The sequence below is a fragment of the Balaenoptera borealis genome, assembly GCF_965194805.1.
Source record: "Balaenoptera borealis genome assembly, chromosome: 19".
Taxonomy (NCBI): domain Eukaryota; kingdom Metazoa; phylum Chordata; class Mammalia; order Artiodactyla; family Balaenopteridae; genus Balaenoptera; species Balaenoptera borealis.
In genome coordinates, this window is record NC_138878.1 from 37,475,445 (window position 1) to 37,488,938 (window position 13,494).

Consider the following 13,494-nt stretch of genomic DNA (forward strand, 5'->3'; position numbering starts at 1 on the left):
AGGGTTGATGGTGGAACCCTGTGGCCTGGAAAGATGACTTAGGTTTGATTGTGGAACACTCTGGCCTGGGAACATGACTGAGGCTTGCTGGTGGAACCGTGGCCTAGCAAAAGGACTGAGGTTTGATTGTGGAACCCTCTGGCCTGGGAATATGACTGAGGTTTAGTTGTGGTACCCTGTGGCCTGAGAACATGACTGGGATTTTATTTTTGAAACCTGTGTCCAGGGAACATGACTGAGGTTTGATTCTGGAACCCTGGGTCCTGGGAACATGACTGAGGTTTGAATCTGGAACCATGTGGCCTGGGAATATGACTGAGGTTTGATTCTGGAAACCATTGGCCTGGGAACATGCCTGATGTGAGATTGTGGAATCCTGTGGCTTGGGAACATGACATCGGTTTGGATTCTGGTACCCTGTTGCCTGGGAACATGAAATCGGATTGATTCTGGAAACCTGTGGCCTGGGAATATGAGTGAGGTTTGATTCTGGAACCATGTGGCCTGGGAACATGACATCTGTTTAGTTTGTGGAATACTGTGCCCCGGTAACCTGACTGAGCCTTGGTTCTGGAACCCTGTGGACTGGGAACATGACTGAGGTTTGATTCTGGAACCCTGTAGCCAGGGAACATAACTGAGGATTGATTCTGGAACCCTGTGGCCTGGGAACATGACATCGGTGGATTCTGGAACCCTGTGGCCAGGGAACATGAGAACGGTTTGATTCTGGAACCCTGTGTCCTGGAAACTTGTCTGAGGTTTGATGGTGGAAACCTCTGACCTGGCAACATGACTGAGGTTTAATTCTGGAAGACTGTGGCCAGGGAACATGATCTCGGGTTGACTCTGGAAACCTGTGTCCTGGGAACATGACTGAGGTTTGCTTCTGGAAACCTGTGGCCTGGGAACATGGCTGAGGTTTGATTGTGGAACCCCCTGGCCTGGGAACATGACTGTGGTTTGAATCTGGAACCCTGTGGCCTGGGAACATGACATCGGTTGGATTCTGGAATCCTGTGGCCTGGGAACAAGACTGAGGTTTGATTGTGCAACCCTCTGGCCTGGGAACATGACTGTGGTTTGATTCTGAAACCCTGTGGCCTGGGAAAATGACTGAGGTTTGTTTCTGGAAGCCTGTTCCCTGGGAACATGACTGAGGTTGGATTCTGGACACCTGTGTTCTGGGAAATTGAATGAGGTTTGATTGTTGAAACCTGTGCCCTGCGAACATGACTGAGGTTTGATAATGGAAACATGTGTCCTGGGAATATGACTGAGGTTTGATTCTGGAAACCTGTGGCCTGGGATAATGACTGAGGTTTCATTGTGGAAACATGTGGCCTGGGATCATGACTGAGGTTTGATGGTGGACCACTCTTGACTGGCAAAATGACTGAGGCTGGATTTTGGAACCCTGTGGCCTGGCAACATGACTGAAGCCTGATTCTGAAACCCTGTGGCCTGGGAACATGAGAAAGGTTTGATTCTGGAACCCTGTGGCTTGGGAATATGTCTGAGGTTTGATGGTGGAAACCTGTGGCCTGGCAACATGACTGAGGTTTGTTACTGGAACCCTGTTCCCTGGGAACATGAGTGAGGTTTGCTTCTGGACACCTTTGTCCTGGGAACATGACCGTGCTTTGATTGTGGAAACCTGTGGCCTGCGAACATGACTGAGGTTTGATTCTGGAACCATGTGTCATGGGAATATGACTGAGGTTTGATTCTGGAAATCTGTGGCCTGGGAACTTGACTGAGGTTTGATGGCAGAAACCTGTGGACTGGCGACATGACTGAGGTTTGATTGTAGAACCCTCTGTCCTGGAAACATGACTGCGACCTGATACTTGAAACCCATGGCCTGGGAACTTGACATTGGTTTGATTCTGGAACCCTGTGGCCAGGGAACATGACAGAGGCGTGATTCTGGAATCCTGTGGCCTGGGAACATGACATCTGTTTAGATTGTGGAATACTGTGCCATGGGAACCTGACTGAGGCTTGGTTCTGGAACCCTGTGCACTGGGAACATGACTGAGGTTTTATTCTGGAATCCTGTGGCCTGGGAACATGACATCAGTGGATTCTGGAACCCTGTGGCCTGGGAACATGAGAACGGTTTGATTCTGGAACCCTATGGCCTGGGAACATGTCTGAGGTTTCATGGTGGAAACCTGTGGCTTGGCAACATGACTGAGGTTTGTTACTGGAACCCTGTTCCCTGGGAACATGACTGAGGTTTGATTCTGGACACCTTTGTGCTGGGAACATGACTGTGGTTTGATTGTGGAACCATGGGTCCTGCAAACATGACTGAGGTTTGATTCTGGAACCATGTGACCTGGGAATATGACTGCGGTTTGATTCTGGAAATCTGTGTCCTGGGAACTTGACTGAGGTTTGATGGCAGAAACCTGTGGACTGGCAACATGACTGAGGTTTGACTGTAGAACCCTGTGCCCTGGAAACATGACTGCGGCCTGGTACTGGAAACCCATGGCCTAGGAACTTGACATTGGTTTGATTCTGGAACCCTGTGGCCTGGGAACATGACTGAGGCGTGATTCTGGAAACCTGTGGCCTGGGAACATGACATCTGTTTAGATTGTGGAATACTGTGCCCTGGGAACCTGACTGAAGGCTTGGTTCTGGAATCCTGTGGACTGGGAACATGACTGAGGATTGATTCTGGGACCATGTGGCCTGGGTATATGACTGTGGTTTGATTCTGGAGGGCATTGTCCTGGGAACATGACTTATGTTAGATTGTGGAATCCTGTGGCCTGGGAACATGACATCGGTTTGGATTCTGGTACCCTGTTGCCTGGGAACATGAAATCGGTTTGATTGTGGAAACCTGTGGTGTGGCAATATGACTGAGGTTTGATGGTGGTACCCTATGGCCTGGCAACATGACTGAGGTTTAATTCTGGATGCTTGTGGCCTGGGAACATGACTGAGGCGTGATTCTGGAATCCTGTGGCCTGGGAATATGACATCTGTTTAGATTGTGGAATACTGTGCCCTGGGAACCTAACTGAGGCTTGGTTCTGGAACCCTGTGGACTGGGAACATGACTGAGGTTTTATTCTGGAACCCTGTAGACTGGGAATATAACTGAGGATTGATACTGGAACCCTGTTGCCTGGGAACATTACATCAGTGGATTCTGGAACCCTGTGGCCTGGGAACATGAGAACGGTTTGATTCTGGAACCCTGTGGCCTGGGAACATGTCTGAGGTTTGATGGTGGAAACCTGTGGCTTGGCAACATGACTGAGGTTTGTTCCTGGAACCCTGTTCCCTGGGAACATGACTGAGGTTTGATTCCGGAACCCTGTAGCCTGGGAACATAACTGAGGATTAATTCTGGAACCCTGTGGCCTGGGAACATGACATCGGTGGATTCTGGAACCCTGTGGCCTGGGAACATGACATCGGTGGATTCTGGAACCCTCTGGCCAGGGAACATGAGAACGGTTTGATTCTGGAACCCTGTGTCCTGGAAACTTGTCTGAGGTTTGATGGTGGAAACCTGTGACCAGGCAACATGACTGAGGGTTGATGGTGGAACCCTGTGGCCTGGAAAGATGACTTAGGTTTGATTGTGGAACACTCTGGCCTGGGAACATGACTGAGGCTTGCTGGTGGAACCGTGGCCTAGCAAAAGGACTGAGGTTTGATTGTGGAACCCTCTGGCCTGGGAATATGACTGAGGTTTAGTTGTGGTACCCTGTGGCCTGAGAACATGACTGGGATTTTATTTTTGAAACCTGTGTCCAGGGAACATGACTGAGGTTTGATTCTGGAACCCTGGGTCCTGGGAACATGACTGAGGTTTGAATCTGGAACCATGTGGCCTGGGAATATGACTGAGGTTTGATTCTGGAAACCATTGGCCTGGGAACATGCCTGATGTGAGATTGTGGAATCCTGTGGCTTGGGAACATGACATCGGTTTGGATTCTGGTACCCTGTTGCCTGGGAACATGAAATCGGATTGATTCTGGAAACCTGTGGCCTGGGAATATGAGTGAGGTTTGATTCTGGAACCAGGTGGCCTGGGAACATGACATCTGTTTAGTTTGTGGAATACTGTGCCCCGGTAACCTGACTGAGCCTTGGTTCTGGAACCCTGTGGACTGGGAACATGACTGAGGTTTGATTCTGGAACCCTGTAGCCAGGGAACATAACTGAGGATTGATTCTGGAACCCTGTGGCCTGGGAACATGACATCAGTGGATTCTGGAACCCTGTGGCCAGGGAACATGAGAACGGTTTGATTCTGGAACCCTGTGTCCTGGAAACTTGTCTGAGGTTTGATGGTGGAAACCTCTGACCTGGCAACATGACTGAGGTTTAATTCTGGAAGACTGTGGCCAGGGAACATGATCTCGGGTTGACTCTGGAAACCTGTGTCCTGGGAACATGACTGAGGTTTGCTTCTGGAAACCTGTGGCCTGGGAACATGGCTGAGGTTTGATTGTGGAACCCCCTGGCCTGGGAACATGACTGTGGTTTGAATCTGGAACCCTGTGGCCTGGGAACATGACATCGGTTGGATTCTGGAATCCTGTGGCCTGGGAACAAGACTGAGGTTTGATTGTGCAACCCTCTGGCCTGGGAACATGACTGTGGTTTGATTCTGAAACCCTGTGGCCTGGGAAAATGACTGAGGTTTGTTTCTGGAAGCCTGTTCCCTGGGAACATGACTGAGGTTGGATTCTGGACACCTGTGTTCTGGGAAATTGAATGAGGTTTGATTGTTGAAACCTGTGCCCTGCGAACATGACTGAGGTTTGATAATGGAAACATGTGTCCTGGGAATATGACTGAGGTTTGATTCTGGAAACCTGTGGCCTGGGATAATGACTGAGGTTTCATTGTGGAAACATGTGGCCTGGGATCATGACTGAGGTTTGATGGTGGACCACTCTTGACTGGCAAAATGACTGAGGCTGGATTTTGGAACCCTGTGGCCTGGCAACATGACTGAAGCCTGATTCTGAAACCCTGTGGCCTGGGAACATGAGAAAGGTTTGATTCTGGAACCCTGTGGCTTGGGAATATGTCTGAGGTTTGATGGTGGAAACCTGTGGCCTGGCAACATGACTGAGGTTTGTTACTGGAACCCTGTTCCCTGGGAACATGAGTGAGGTTTGCTTCTGGACACCTTTGTCCTGGGAACATGACCGTGCTTTGATTGTGGAAACCTGTGGCCTGCGAACATGACTGAGGTTTGATTCTGGAACCATGTGTCATGGGAATATGACTGAGGTTTGATTCTGGAAATCTGTGGCCTGGGAACTTGACTGAGGTTTGATGGCAGAAACCTGTGGACTGGCGACATGACTGAGGTTTGATTGTAGAACCCTCTGTCCTGGAAACATGACTGCGACCTGATACTTGAAACCCATGGCCTGGGAACTTGACATTGGTTTGATTCTGGAACCCTGTGGCCAGGGAACATGACAGAGGCGTGATTCTGGAATCCTGTGGCCTGGGAACATGACATCTGTTTAGATTGTGGAATACTGTGCCATGGGAACCTGACTGAGGCTTGGTTCTGGAACCCTGTGCACTGGGAACATGACTGAGGTTTTATTCTGGAATCCTGTGGCCTGGGAACATGACATCAGTGGATTCTGGAACCCTGTGGCCTGGGAACATGAGAACGGTTTGATTCTGGAACCCTATGGCCTGGGAACATGTCTGAGGTTTCATGGTGGAAACCTGTGGCTTGGCAACATGACTGAGGTTTGTTACTGGAACCCTGTTCCCTGGGAACATGACTGAGGTTTGATTCTGGACACCTTTGTGCTGGGAACATGACTGTGGTTTGATTGTGGAACCATGGGTCCTGCAAACATGACTGAGGTTTGATTCTGGAACCATGTGACCTGGGAATATGACTGCGGTTTGATTCTGGAAATCTGTGTCCTGGGAACTTGACTGAGGTTTGATGGCAGAAACCTGTGGACTGGCAACATGACTGAGGTTTGACTGTAGAACCCTGTGCCCTGGAAACATGACTGCAGCCTGGTACTGGAAACCCATGGCCTGGGAACTTGACATTGGTTTGATTCTGGAACCCTGTGGCCTGGGAACATGACTGAGGTGTGATTCTGGAAACCTGTGGCCTGGGAACATGACATCTGTTTAGATTGTGGAATACTGTGCCCTGGGAACCTGACTGAAGGCTTGGTTCTGGAATCCTGTGGACTGGGAACATGACTGAGGATTGATTCTGGGACCATGTGGCCTGGGTATATGACTGTGGTTTGATTCTGGAGGGCATTGTCCTGGGAACATGACTGATGTTAGATTGTGGAATCCTGTGGCCTGGGAACATGACATCGGTTTGGATTCTGGTACCCTGTTGCCTGGGAACATGAAATCGGTTTGATTGTGGAAACCTGTGGTGTGGCAATATGACTGAGGTTTGATGGTGGTACCCTATGGCCTGGCAACATGACTGAGGTTTAATTCTGGATGCTTGTGGCCTGGGAACATGACTGAGGCGTGATTCTGGAATCCTGTGGCCTGGGAATATGACATCTGTTTAGATTGTGGAATACTGTGCCCTGGGAACCTAACTGAGGCTTGGTTCTGGAACCCTGTGGACTGGGAACATGACTGAGGTTTTATTCTGGCACCCTGTAGACTGGGAATATAACTGAGGATTGATACTGGAACCCTGTTGCCTGGGAACATTACATCAGTGGATTCTGGAACCCTGTGGCCGGGGAACATGAGAACGGTTTGATTCTGGAACCCTGTGGCCTGGGAACATGTCTGAGGTTTGATGGTGGAAACCTGTGGCTTGGCAACATGACTGAGGTTTGTTCCTGGAACCCTGTTCCCTGGGAACATGACTGAGGTTTGATTCCGGAACCCTGTAGCCTGGGAACATAACTGAGGATTAATTCTGGAACCCTGTGGCCTGGGAACATGACATCGGTGGATTCTGGAACCCTGTGGCCTGGGAACATGACATCGGTGGATTCTGGAACCCTCTGGCCAGGGAACATGAGAACGGTTTGATTCTGGAACCCTGTGTCCTGGAAACTTGTCTGAGGTTTGATGGTGGAAACCTGTGACCAGGCAACATGACTGAGGGTTGATGGTGGAACCCTGTGGCCTGGAAAGATGACTTAGGTTTGATTGTGGAACACTCTGGCCTGGGAACATGACTGAGGCTTGCTGGTGGAACCGTGGCCTAGCAAAAGGACTGAGGTTTGATTGTGGAACCCTCTGGCCTGGGAATATGACTGAGGTTTAGTTGTGGTACCCTGTGGCCTGAGAACATGACTGGGATTTTATTTTTGAAACCTGTGTCCAGGGAACATGACTGAGGTTTGATTCTGGAACCCTGGGTCCTGGGAACATGACTGAGGTTTGAATCTGGAACCATGTGGCCTGGGAATATGACTGAGGTTTGATTCTGGAAACCATTGGCCTGGGAACATGCCTGATGTGAGATTGTGGAATCCTGTGGCTTGGGAACATGACATCGGTTTGGATTCTGGTACCCTGTTGCCTGGGAACATGAAATCGGATTGATTCTGGAAACCTGTGGCCTGGGAATATGAGTGAGGTTTGATTCTGGAACCAGGTGGCCTGGGAACATGACATCTGTTTAGTTTGTGGAATACTGTGCCCCGGTAACCTGACTGAGCCTTGGTTCTGGAACCCTGTGGACTGGGAACATGACTGAGGTTTGATTCTGGAACCCTGTAGCCAGGGAACATAACTGAGGATTGATTCTGGAACCCTGTGGCCTGGGAACATGACATCGGTGGATTCTGGAACCCTGTGGCCAGGGAACATGAGAACGGTTTGATTCTGGAACCCTGTGTCCTGGAAACTTGTCTGAGGTTTGATGGTGGAAACCTCTGACCTGGCAACATGACTGAGGTTTAATTCTGGAAGACTGTGGCCAGGGAACATGATCTCGGGTTGACTCTGGAAACCTGTGTCCTGGGAACATGACTGAGGTTTGCTTCTGGAAACCTGTGGCCTGGGAACATGGCTGAGGTTTGATTGTGGAACCCCCTGGCCTGGGAACATGACTGTGGTTTGAATCTGGAACCCTGTGGCCTGGGAACATGACATCGGTTGGATTCTGGAATCCTGTGGCCTGGGAACAAGACTGAGGTTTGATTGTGCAACCCTCTGGCCTGGGAACATGACTGTGGTTTGATTCTGAAACCCTGTGGCCTGGGAAAATGACTGAGGTTTGTTTCTGGAAGCCTGTTCCCTGGGAACATGACTGAGGTTGGATTCTGGACACCTGTGTTCTGGGAAATTGAATGAGGTTTGATTGTTGAAACCTGTGCCCTGCGAACATGACTGAGGTTTGATAATGGAAACATGTGTCCTGGGAATATGACTGAGGTTTGATTCTGGAAACCTGTGGCCTGGGATAATGACTGAGGTTTCATTGTGGAAACATGTGGCCTGGGATCATGACTGAGGTTTGATGGTGGACCACTCTTGACTGGCAAAATGACTGAGGCTGGATTTTGGAACCCTGTGGCCTGGCAACATGACTGAAGCCTGATTCTGAAACCCTGTGGCCTGGGAACATGAGAAAGGTTTGATTCTGGAACCCTGTGGCTTGGGAATATGTCTGAGGTTTGATGGTGGAAACCTGTGGCCTGGCAACATGACTGAGGTTTGTTACTGGAACCCTGTTCCCTGGGAACATGAGTGAGGTTTGCTTCTGGACACCTTTGTCCTGGGAACATGACCGTGCTTTGATTGTGGAAACCTGTGGCCTGCGAACATGACTGAGGTTTGATTCTGGAACCATGTGTCATGGGAATATGACTGAGGTTTGATTCTGGAAATCTGTGGCCTGGGAACTTGACTGAGGTTTGATGGCAGAAACCTGTGGACTGGCGACATGACTGAGGTTTGATTGTAGAACCCTCTGTCCTGGAAACATGACTGCGACCTGATACTTGAAACCCATGGCCTGGGAACTTGACATTGGTTTGATTCTGGAACCCTGTGGCCAGGGAACATGACAGAGGCGTGATTCTGGAATCCTGTGGCCTGGGAACATGACATCTGTTTAGATTGTGGAATACTGTGCCATGGGAACCTGACTGAGGCTTGGTTCTGGAACCCTGTGCACTGGGAACATGACTGAGGTTTTATTCTGGAATCCTGTGGCCTGGGAACATGACATCAGTGGATTCTGGAACCCTGTGGCCTGGGAACATGAGAACGGTTTGATTCTGGAACCCTATGGCCTGGGAACATGTCTGAGGTTTGATGGTGGAAACCTGTGGCTTGGCAACATGACTGAGGTTTGTTACTGGAACCCTGTTCCCTGGGAACATGACTGAGGTTTGATTCTGGACACCTTTGTGCTGGGAACATGACTGTGGTTTGATTGTGGAACCATGGGTCCTGCAAACATGACTGAGGTTTGATTCTGGAACCATGTGACCTGGGAATATGACTGCGGTTTGATTCTGGAAATCTGTGTCCTGGGAACTTGACTGAGGTTTGATGGCAGAAACCTGTGGACTGGCAACATGACTGAGGTTTGACTGTAGAACCCTGTGCCCTGGAAACATGACTGCAGCCTGGTACTGGAAACCCATGGCCTGGGAACTTGACATTGGTTTGATTCTGGAACCCTGTGGCCTGGGAACATGACTGAGGTGTGATTCTGGAAACCTGTGGCCTGGGAACATGACATCTGTTTAGATTGTGGAATACTGTGCCCTGGGAACCTGACTGAAGGCTTGGTTCTGGAATCCTGTGGACTGGGAACATGACTGAGGATTGATTCTGGGACCATGTGGCCTGGGTATATGACTGTGGTTTGATTCTGGAGGGCATTGTCCTGGGAACATGACTGATGTTAGATTGTGGAATCCTGTGGCCTGGGAACATGACATCGGTTTGGATTCTGGTACCCTGTTGCCTGGGAACATGAAATCGGTTTGATTGTGGAAACCTGTGGTGTGGCAATATGACTGAGGTTTGATGGTGGTACCCTATGGCCTGGCAACATGACTGAGGTTTAATTCTGGATGCTTGTGGCCTGGGAACATGACTGAGGCGTGATTCTGGAATCCTGTGGCCTGGGAATATGACATCTGTTTAGATTGTGGAATACTGTGCCCTGGGAACCTAACTGAGGCTTGGTTCTGGAACCCTGTGGACTGGGAACATGACTGAGGTTTTATTCTGGAACCCTGTAGACTGGGAATATAACTGAGGATTGATACTGGAACCCTGTTGCCTGGGAACATTACATCAGTGGATTCTGGAACCCTGTGACCTGGGAACATGAGAACGGTTTGATTCTGGAACCCTGTGGCCTGGGAACATGTCTGAGGTTTGATGGTGGAAACCTGTGGCTTGGCAACATGACTGAGGTTTGTTCCTGGAACCCTGTTCCCTGGGAACATGACTGAGGTTTGATTCCGGAACCCTGTAGCCTGGGAACATAACTGAGGATTAATTCTGGAACCCTGTGGCCTGGGAACATGACATCGGTGGATTCTGGAACCCTGTGGCCTGGGAACATGACATCGGTGGATTCTGGAACCCTCTGGCCAGGGAACATGAGAACGGTTTGATTCTGGAACCCTGTGTCCTGGAAACTTGTCTGAGGTTTGATGGTGGAAACCTGTGACCAGGCAACATGACTGAGGGTTGATGGTGGAACCCTGTGGCCTGGAAAGATGACTTAGGTTTGATTGTGGAACACTCTGGCCTGGGAACATGACTGAGGCTTGCTGGTGGAACCGTGGCCTAGCAAAAGGACTGAGGTTTGATTGTGGAACCCTCTGGCCTGGGAATATGACTGAGGTTTAGTTGTGGTACCCTGTGGCCTGAGAACATGACTGGGATTTTATTTTTGAAACCTGTGTCCAGGGAACATGACTGAGGTTTGATTCTGGAACCCTGGGTCCTGGGAACATGACTGAGGTTTGAATCTGGAACCATGTGGCCTGGGAATATGACTGAGGTTTGATTCTGGAAACCATTGGCCTGGGAACATGCCTGATGTGAGATTGTGGAATCCTGTGGCTTGGGAACATGACATCGGTTTGGATTCTGGTACCCTGTTGCCTGGGAACATGAAATCGGATTGATTCTGGAAACCTGTGGCCTGGGAATATGAGTGAGGTTTGATTCTGGAACCATGTGGCCTGGGAACATGACATCTGTTTAGTTTGTGGAATACTGTGCCCCGGTAACCTGACTGAGCCTTGGTTCTGGAACCCTGTGGACTGGGAACATGACTGAGGTTTGATTCTGGAACCCTGTAGCCAGGGAACATAACTGAGGATTGATTCTGGAACCCTGTGGCCTGGGAACATGACATCGGTGGATTCTGGAACCCTGTGGCCAGGGAACATGAGAACGGTTTGATTCTGGAACCCTGTGTCCTGGAAACTTGTCTGAGGTTTGATGGTGGAAACCTCTGACCTGGCAACATGACTGAGGTTTAATTCTGGAAGACTGTGGCCAGGGAACATGATATCGGGTTGACTCTGGAAACCTGTGTCCTGGGAACATGACTGAGGTTTGCTTCTGGAAACCTGTGGCCTGGGAACATGGCTGAGGTTTGATTGTGGAACCCCCTGGCCTGGGAACATGACTGTGGTTTGAATCTGGAACCCTGTGGCCTGGGAACATGACATCGGTTGGATTCTGGAATCCTGTGGCCTGGGAACAAGACTGAGGTTTGATTGTGCAACCCTCTGGCCTGGGAACATGACTGTGGTTTGATTCTGAAACCCTGTGGCCTGGGAAAATGACTGAGGTTTGTTTCTGGAAGCCTGTTCCCTGGGAACATGACTGAGGTTGGATTCTGGACACCTGTGTTCTGGGAAATTGAATGAGGTTTGATTGTTGAAACCTGTGCCCTGCGAACATGACTGAGGTTTGATAATGGAAACATGTGTCCTGGGAATATGACTGAGGTTTGATTCTGGAAACCTGTGGCCTGGGATAATGACTGAGGTTTCATTGTGGAAACATGTGGCCTGGGATCATGACTGAGGTTTGATGGTGGACCACTCTTGACTGGCAAAATGACTGAGGCTGGATTTTGGAACCCTGTGGCCTGGCAACATGACTGAAGCCTGATTCTGAAACCCTGTGGCCTGGGAACATGAGAAAGGTTTGATTCTGGAACCCTGTGGCTTGGGAATATGTCTGAGGTTTGATGGTGGAAACCTGTGGCCTGGCAACATGACTGAGGTTTGTTACTGGAACCCTGTTCCCTGGGAACATGAGTGAGGTTTGCTTCTGGACACCTTTGTCCTGGGAACATGACCGTGCTTTGATTGTGGAAACCTGTGGCCTGCGAACATGACTGAGGTTTGATTCTGGAACCATGTGTCATGGGAATATGACTGAGGTTTGATTCTGGAAATCTGTGGCCTGGGAACTTGACTGAGGTTTGATGGCAGAAACCTGTGGACTGGCGACATGACTGAGGTTTGATTGTAGAACCCTCTGTCCTGGAAACATGACTGCGACCTGATACTTGAAACCCATGGCCTGGGAACTTGACATTGGTTTGATTCTGGAACCCTGTGGCCAGGGAACATGACAGAGGCGTGATTCTGGAATCCTGTGGCCTGGGAACATGACATCTGTTTAGATTGTGGAATACTGTGCCATGGGAACCTGACTGAGGCTTGGTTCTGGAACCCTGTGCACTGGGAACATGACTGAGGTTTTATTCTGGAATCCTGTGGCCTGGGAACATGACATCAGTGGATTCTGGAACCCTGTGGCCTGGGAACATGAGAACGGTTTGATTCTGGAACCCTATGGCCTGGGAACATGTCTGAGGTTTGATGGTGGAAACCTGTGGCTTGGCAACATGACTGAGGTTTGTTACTGGAACCCTGTTCCCTGGGAACATGACTGAGGTTTGATTCTGGACACCTTTGTGCTGGGAACATGACTGTGGTTTGATTGTGGAACCATGGGTCCTGCAAACATGACTGAGGTTTGATTCTGGAACCATGTGACCTGGGAATATGACTGAGGTTTGATTCTGGAAATCTGTGTCCTGGGAACTTGACTGAGGTTTGATGGCAGAAACCTGTGGACTGGCAACATGACTGAGGTTTGACTGTAGAACCCTGTGCCCTGGAAACATGACTGCAGCCTGGTACTGGAAACCCATGGCCTAGGAACTTGACATTGGTTTGATTCTGGAACCCTGTGGCCAGGGAACATGACAGAGGCGTGATTCTGGAATCCTGTGGCCTGGGAACATGACATCTGTTTAGATTGTGGAATACTGTGCCATGGGAACCTGACTGAGGCTTGGTTCTGGAACCCTGTGCACTGGGAACATGACTGAGGTTTTATTCTGGAATCCTGTGGCCTGGGAACATGACATCAGTGGATTCTGGAACCCTGTGGCCTGGGAACATGAGAACGGTTTGATTCTGGAACCCTATGGCCTGGGAACATGTCTGAGGTTTCATGGTGGA